The sequence below is a fragment of the Lolium rigidum genome, chromosome 7 (assembly GCF_022539505.1).
Source record: "Lolium rigidum isolate FL_2022 chromosome 7, APGP_CSIRO_Lrig_0.1, whole genome shotgun sequence".
NCBI classification, from domain to species: domain Eukaryota; kingdom Viridiplantae; phylum Streptophyta; class Magnoliopsida; order Poales; family Poaceae; genus Lolium; species Lolium rigidum.
This window is the reverse complement of record NC_061514.1, coordinates 186,270,789-186,278,156: the sequence shown is the minus strand read 5'-3', so window position 1 is coordinate 186,278,156 and position 7,368 is coordinate 186,270,789. Positions and strand designations below refer to the sequence as shown.

The window sequence follows — 7,368 nt, the reverse complement described above, 5'->3', positions numbered from 1 at the left end:
CGACGTGTCACAAGTTTGCGGTTGGGCGACTCGCACAACAATATTCATGCGTGGAACGTTGGAAGAAACAACCGGTGCTAGTTTGCATGAATTGAAGGGGTTGAAAGGGTCCAAAGTTTTCTCCTGTATGTGTTTCTCAAAAGCACAAGCGCGAACATATATACCAATAGTAGAACAAGGAATATACTTAAACATAACCTTAATAGCAGGGTTCAAGCCGTTGAAAAACATGGTTTTAGTACTTTCCTCAAATTCCTTTATATCACAACGGTACATGTAAAATTTAAATTCCTGATAGTAAACATGCACGGTGTTACTACCTTGTTCTAACCGTTTAAGTTTGCGGATCATTTCACGTTGATGAGAAAGAGGCACAAATCTATGTCGCAAAGCAGATTTTAAATCTCCCCAGGTAGTAGGTTTATTATCAACGGTTTCTTTATAAGTCATATCCCACCAAATAGAAGTAAAACCCGTGAAAACTCTAACAGGAGTTCTTACTTTCTCATGTTCAGTAAATTCATGGCATCCAAAAATATGGTCGACCTCAAATTCCCAATCAAAATAAGCACCAGGATTATATCTACCCTCGTAAATTGGTAAAGAAATAACCTGATCATGATCTCCTGTAAATGGTTGCACATGCATCTCCGTAGTCGTCATGGTATTCGGGTCCATGGACTGGTCCTCAATTCCTGTCATGGTTAGTACCCAAAAAGCACAAATGTATATGCCTACAAACTACGGAATATGGTGGTTCACGCGGAATTCGTCAAGCAAAATACAAAGCTCTTACAAGTTCTTACCAAACAGGAGGCGGCGATCGGCAACCAACAGTATCAAGTAACTCCAAAGATTGAGCGAAGCGATTGCCAAGCACACGTATACCGTACGATGTAGAAATATGTAAAACTGTAGGTAGGCTTAATATATGTGGAATTACAACCACAATAATCAATGTAAAGCTGAAAAATCGTTCAAAGTTGTCGAGTGCTGGTTTTAGGCTAAATCGTACTAGAGACGCAAGCCTAAGAAGTCACGTGCAAAACAGATAACAAATTATGGAGTAAAATACATGATGGGTACTTAAACTTGTCGGCGGAATTCGATTAGGTCACCGTACTTAGAGAATACGCATTTACTGTCACCAAAGACGACTTAGCAGCTCATAGACGGTCACTGGTGTCGGAAGCGCGATGTACTCGTATTTGCTGACGTGGTGAGCTACGGACCCCATCTATCAGTCCCCGTGGTAGTATGTCCAATTGAGGTTTTTTTTGCGAAAAGCCCCCTAAATCTCTAGCGGCTCCTTGTTCTGTCACCTTCAACGTCTATCTCCACTCTCCAGCAGAGGAGGCCTAGCAGTAGCAGAGCAGGTGCAGGGCAGCTCCGGCGAGGAATATGGCCAGTTTCTGCTTAGGCCTTGCTGGTAGTGTCGTCGGTGCCTGCTGCGCTGGTCGTGGTCGTGCTGCTCACGCTGGTGGCCACCGCACTCAGAGTCGCGACTGCACCATCTGTACCCGAACATCGTGAATCGGCAAGGCGCGTCAGTGGTGACCAGCTCCGGCGGCGCGTCGTTGGCGAGGTCCTTGCTCGGCAGCATGAACACGCCGCAGGACAGCAGATCGTCCCGTCCGCTGACGGCTACCTTGTGCACCAGCGCGTGCACCCTCCCGTTGCTCCAAGCATGTGCAACACTGCAGCTCCCAGCTGATCAAGATTCAAAAGTTCATCTAAAAAAAGATTAAAGAGTTGCAATCTGAAGTGCCAAATCGCAGTAGTACTGATCACGAGTGGCTGGCTAGCGAGGACGCGGAGGGACCGTCTTGTAGGAGCGGTGCGCGAGGCCGTAGCTGTAGCGGGCGCGGCGGCGACGCACACGCACGAGACATCCGAGGAACGAGAGCCGGCGTCGCGACCGCTTCCTGGCTGGCCCAGCAACCCACCGACCAACCACTGAAACACGCCTCCTCCTAGATCTGCTAGCAAGCCGAGCCGCATCTCACCTTGCTGTTGCATGCTAGCTGGCTCTGGGACCTCTCCATGCGCTGCTCGCTAGCATGACTCGGCCGGAATCGACGATGCGGTGCTTTCCAGAGCTCGGGGATGAAGGGTTTCACCGGAATCCCCGCAAAAATAAAACAGGGGTTCGCCGGAATCGACGATGACGTCGGTGTTCATCCCGTCCCCTGTCGAGGTTGGCCGGGAGGTGCGCTTGGCCGCCAAATGATTGCCAGGTTGCTCGGCTTCCGTCGGTCCTGCTTGTTCCGGCAAGAAATTTTGGACAGAGCCATAGGATTGAGGGATTCGTTGAGAGAAAGGGGAGGAAGGATGTAAAGAAAAGCCGGAGAGAAAGGGGTTCGGATGATAATCTGAAGGTGGACTTTTTAGGCATAGATCCATGCTGGATAGCGGTCTATGTACTTTGTCGTAATGCCCTGATTAAATCCCATAGTAGTCATCGTGATATGTATGTGCATTGTTATGCCCTCTCTATTTGTCAATTGTCCAACTGTAATTTGTTCACCCAACATGCTATTTCTTATTGGAGAGACACCACTAGTGAACTGTGGACCCCGGTCCATTCTTTACATCGTTGCCTAATCGACGGTACCTCGGAGGAGGGATCCTCACGAGGGGGAGAAGAAGTCGGGACCATAGGGCGGAGAGTCCTCGGGACGGTGGAACGCGATTTACCCAGCTTCGGATCACCTGCACGATGGCAAGGCCTACTGCTGCTTGTCTGGAATTATCTGGGCGCTTTCACGTTATTACAATGAGTTGTGGTTGTGCCTCTAAGGCTCCCGGGATCCGGCTTATAAAGGCGCACGGATCTAGGGTTTACACGGAGAGTCCTAGCCGAAATACAAGTTGCCTAACTACGGAATATTACATTGCCGTGCACGTCAAGGATCCGCCTTCCATCTATGTCGTACTGGATCCGGATACTTTATGGGCCTCTACGGATCCGGCCTTCTTCGTAAGTTGGTTGGGATCCGGCTCCTTGCTCCTGGGTTAGACTTCATCCTTCATGATCTACAGCAACTGGGTCACCCGATGGGCCACACGCCACATCACCATCTGTGGGCCACCCGGACTTGCCGGATCCAGACCATGCTGCTGATATACCCATAAAGTATACCCAGAACAAATACCCACACACACCCATGAAAAAGAGAAAATAAAAAAAGAAAAAGAAAAGCCTACGTTAAGGAGCAACCAAAGGAACGAACTCAGCCAAATTTAAGTACAGCTGGGCGGTGGCTAGAAACAGCCGAACGGCTGAACAAATGAACTTATAAATGAGCCGAGGCCACCTTCGTAAACCCTCTTTGAAACGGTACTCGGTAGTACGCGGGTGCTACCGAGCAATTTCCTAGAGCACCTATACCCAACCCGGTCGGTGGTCGGTGCAGGACGAGGCGCCAGCCCTATACACCGGCCAAACCTATTCATCGCTCATTGCGGGAGCGAATCGCTCCCGCCTTAAGCAATCGGCGGTTGGGCCGGCCCATTTAGCGACAACAAATAGGGGTTTTTTTAGGTTGTTTTTTCCTGGTTCTGCTGGTTTTCGAGAAGTAGTCCGGTTTTGCTGATTCAGTGGGTTTCTTCGGTTTTTTTCGGTTCATCACTTTTTTTTATTTTTCTGTTTTTGCTCTTTTCTGTTTCTTGTTTTTTACAGTTTTACAAAATTTAAAAATGTGTAAATAAAAAATGTTCAAATTAAAAAAATTCGAACTTAAAAACTTTTCAAATTTTAGAATATTCAAATTTTAACTACTCCCTCCGTCCCATGGAAAGTGTCGGACCCGCTGTATAAATGTAATTTTACAAAACCCCCCCTTAAAATTACAATTCTTCTCCAATCAAGTCCTTCCACCTTCAAATCAAAATCGGGTCTGTTCCGAAGACGACGAGGCCATCCCTAGCCGTCCCCGGCCGTCCGCCGCCGTACGCCTCGGCCGTCCTCCGCCCTCCGTCGTCACCTTCTCGCCGTCCGCAGCTCCCTCCGCTCGACTAGGAGCTCCACTTCCTCCTCCTCTCCTCCGCTCGACCAGGAGCTCCGCCGGTGGGGCGCACAGGAGGAGCTCCGCCTCCGCTTCCTCCTCCTCTCCTCCGCTCCACCAGGAGCTCCATCGGTGGGGCACATAGGAGGAGCTCCGCCTCCTCTTCATCCTCATCCGCTCCAGGCAGAGCTCTGTCTCGCCGAGAGGTTCTGCTGCTGCTCACGATCTCCCTGTGGCGCTTGTGGTGGCCACGATCTCCCTGCGGCGCTGCGTTGCTGGTCTTGCGTTGCGCCGCTGCTCCTCTGCTCCCTGGACAAGAACGTCGTCCTCCCCTGAACAAGCTCGCCGTCCTCGTCGTTGAACTGTTACCTGAAGAAGATATTGCAGTTCGAACTTCAGTTTCAATTCAAATTTCATAAGATTGAGATAAGGTGTGGTATCATCTGCAATTATCAAATTTCATAAGATTCAAATTTCATAGGATAAGTGCATGTTGGATATAATGTCTTCAGTATGCTTATCATAACACCTTTGGAATAAAGCTATGGTCCTAGTAATAGCCTTAGAATCAAAGATGCATGAGGAGACTGATTCTCCACATCTAGATGCTACCATGCCCTTGCTCAGGCTGGAGCTTCATTCAGAGAAGGAATTCTTGGCCACATCTAGTCGTGTACCCAGAATGAAATTACTAGCTAGGTGCCAAAAGATGAAAAATTGTAGCTTGTCAAGATGAAGCAGAAGAGGATTTACCTCCTGGTGTGCAGACCGGCGAGTGCGGTCGGTTTGTCGCGTAAGCCGAATCTTCTTCAGCACATACCAGCAGGAGAAACAGAGCTCCATACCATCAGAATGTGCTAGTGAGCCTCACTTCTTCTCCACCTTATGCCTCACCAACAGAGCGGAGCCAAATGCTCCTTTCCCAATCTGCTACAAAACCTCATACTGATCCATCGTTGTAGAGTTTGCAGCTCACACGCAGCAAGATATGTTTTGTTTTACTTAACTGTCCTGGAGGGTAATAAAAAGGAAGAAAACTAATCAGTACTTCTGACAAAGAAATGGTGAAGAATGTGGAACAGCAAGTGCATTGAAGTAGCCGGTGACTCTTGGCCAAGAGAGTGAACAAAGCAGTATTATTTTCAGAAGGGGAAAACCGTGAGCTCACCACATGAGAACATAAGAAAACCGTGAGTTCACCACATGATCACTTCACCAGACCGGAATGTCAGCATAGTTTCAGTTGGTTCAGTACCAAATATTCCTCTCTCTTTAAGGTTTTCCAGAGATCCTCTGAGTATGGGTGGCATCCATCCACTAAAATACTGCCAAAAGAAACTATGCATGTAAGAAAGCAGGTTACGTTCATCAGTAGAACAAGTAACCAATCTAATGAGGAAGACCACGTACATCAGCTGGTTCAGATAGACTGGCCACTGTAACCTATAACCAATAGTAACTTAATTCTAATTACAAGCATAAAAGGGCTAGGAAATAAACATGAACCACCTTTGCATCATGCTGAAATCCTTGCAAATAACAAAATAAAACTGTATACACAGGTGTAATAATCACTACAACCTTAAGCAAAGGTATAAGCAGTTCCATAACCACTGATCGAAATTCTGAAGAAACTCTAAATTTCCACACCACGTGATCAGACAGACCCACTCAACCGCATCCAACCCATCCAATCCCCATGAACAAATCCAATACTAGTAGCTTCTTATCGACTATAGTAAGCAACACGTCCCGGATAAACAAGCGTGGGTAGGAGAGATTGAGGCGCTCACCAGATGGCTGGCCAGGATTGCGCCCTTCTTGAGGAGGAACTTCATGGTCGGGATCGAGGTGCGGATGCGGGTGTCGCAACTTAGCAGGCCTGCTCGCCGGCACTCTCCTCCACTCCCTGAAGAAGGAGCAGTACCTCAAGCGGGGATGGGGGCCGATGGCCCATGCTGCTAGTGAAGTTGAGGTCGCTCCCGTGCATCGGTGGCGACGGTGAAGAACGAGGATTGCCGTCAGGGAGCACATCGAGCAGCGCTGCTCCCAGATCCATCAAGGTGGCGTGGGAAAGCAAGAGTGTGGCGGTGTATTGGACAGCAAAATCGAACCTTGGGCAGAAAAATCCAAGCTTCGTAGCGCGGGGTAACTAGACGGCGGAAGGGAGCGGCGCGGGGGAGCTAGACGGCCGAGGGGACCAGCGAAGGCGAGCCATATGGCGGCGCTAGACGGCGGAAGAGGAGCAGCGCCGGAGATCTGCGGGCGTGCGAACGGGGTGAGCAGAGCGAGGAAGAAGACAGGAACTGCGCTGTTTGTCGGGAGTTCCTCGAGGGGGTTTCTGCAAAACGGCCCGTCCAACACTATCCGCGGGACGGAGGGAGTATTCAAATTGAAAAAAGTTCTAATATAAAAATGTTTGAATTTAAAAATGTTCAAACTTAAAAAATGTTCAAAAAATGTTCGAACAGAAAAATGTTCATTTTTAAAAAATGTTCAATTTTAAAATTGTCAGACAAAAAATGTTCATTTCAAAAAATCATATTTTAACAATAAAAAGTTCAACTTCCAAAAATATTAGATAGTTTTAAAACTTCAGATATTGAAAAAGAAAGTCAAAATAAAAATCAAAAGAGAAAACGAAAACGGAAATGAAAAAGAAAAAGAAAAAGAAAAAAGTAGCTTTAATTGGGCTGTGTCGGTGCGGCCCATGGAGACAAGGCTTCAGCGGGAGGAACCTTCGCTCCCACTTAAAGCGGGGATTAGGCGCTCCCCTATACACCGATCAGGTCGGTGCCTACCAAGCACCGCACCCCTCATCGTGTATTGGGCCTGGCCCATTTAGCTATTCATTTTCGTTTATGTTTATGTTTTTTTTGTTTTTTTGTTTATTTGTTTTCTATTTTCTTTTTCCGTTCTTTCAATTTATTTTTTTGTTTAAAATCTAAAAAAAATCAAATTTGAGAAGTATTAAATTTCCAAAAAATTTCAAATTGGAAAATTGTTCAAATATGATTTTTTTTTCAAATTCGAAAATTATTCAAATATAAAAATTGTTCAAACTCGAAAAAATTTCATGTATGAAAATTTTCCAAATTCGTATTTTTAAAATGTAAAATTTTGTCAAATTTAAAAATTGTTCAAAATTGAAAATTGTTCAAATTTTAAAAATGTTCTAATTCAAAAATTGTAAATATATAAAAATATTACATTTTCGGAAATAATGTTTTACAAAATTTGGATAATATAATTTTTTGAAATATGTTCATATTAAAAATGTTCGAATTTAAAAAGTATATCCGAAAAAAGTTGAAATTAAATTTTTGAGTTTCTAGAAAACATTGAAAAAAGAAGAAACGAA

The 7,368-nt window shown here is 46.0% G+C and overlaps 1 long non-coding RNA gene across 1 annotated transcript; it reads right to left on the bottom strand.

Annotated features, from left to right (window-relative positions):
- Positions 1 to 4,300: 4,300 nt before the first annotated feature.
- Positions 4,301 to 6,233, bottom strand: LOC124679127. The gene is made up of 4 exons (XR_006994822.1): positions 5,801 to 6,233; positions 5,176 to 5,332; positions 4,761 to 5,018; positions 4,301 to 4,376 (listed from the first exon to the last, which is right to left on the bottom strand). It is a non-coding gene; the product is annotated as an uncharacterized LOC124679127 (long non-coding RNA).
- Between the last annotated feature and the right edge of the window lie 1,135 nt (positions 6,234 to 7,368).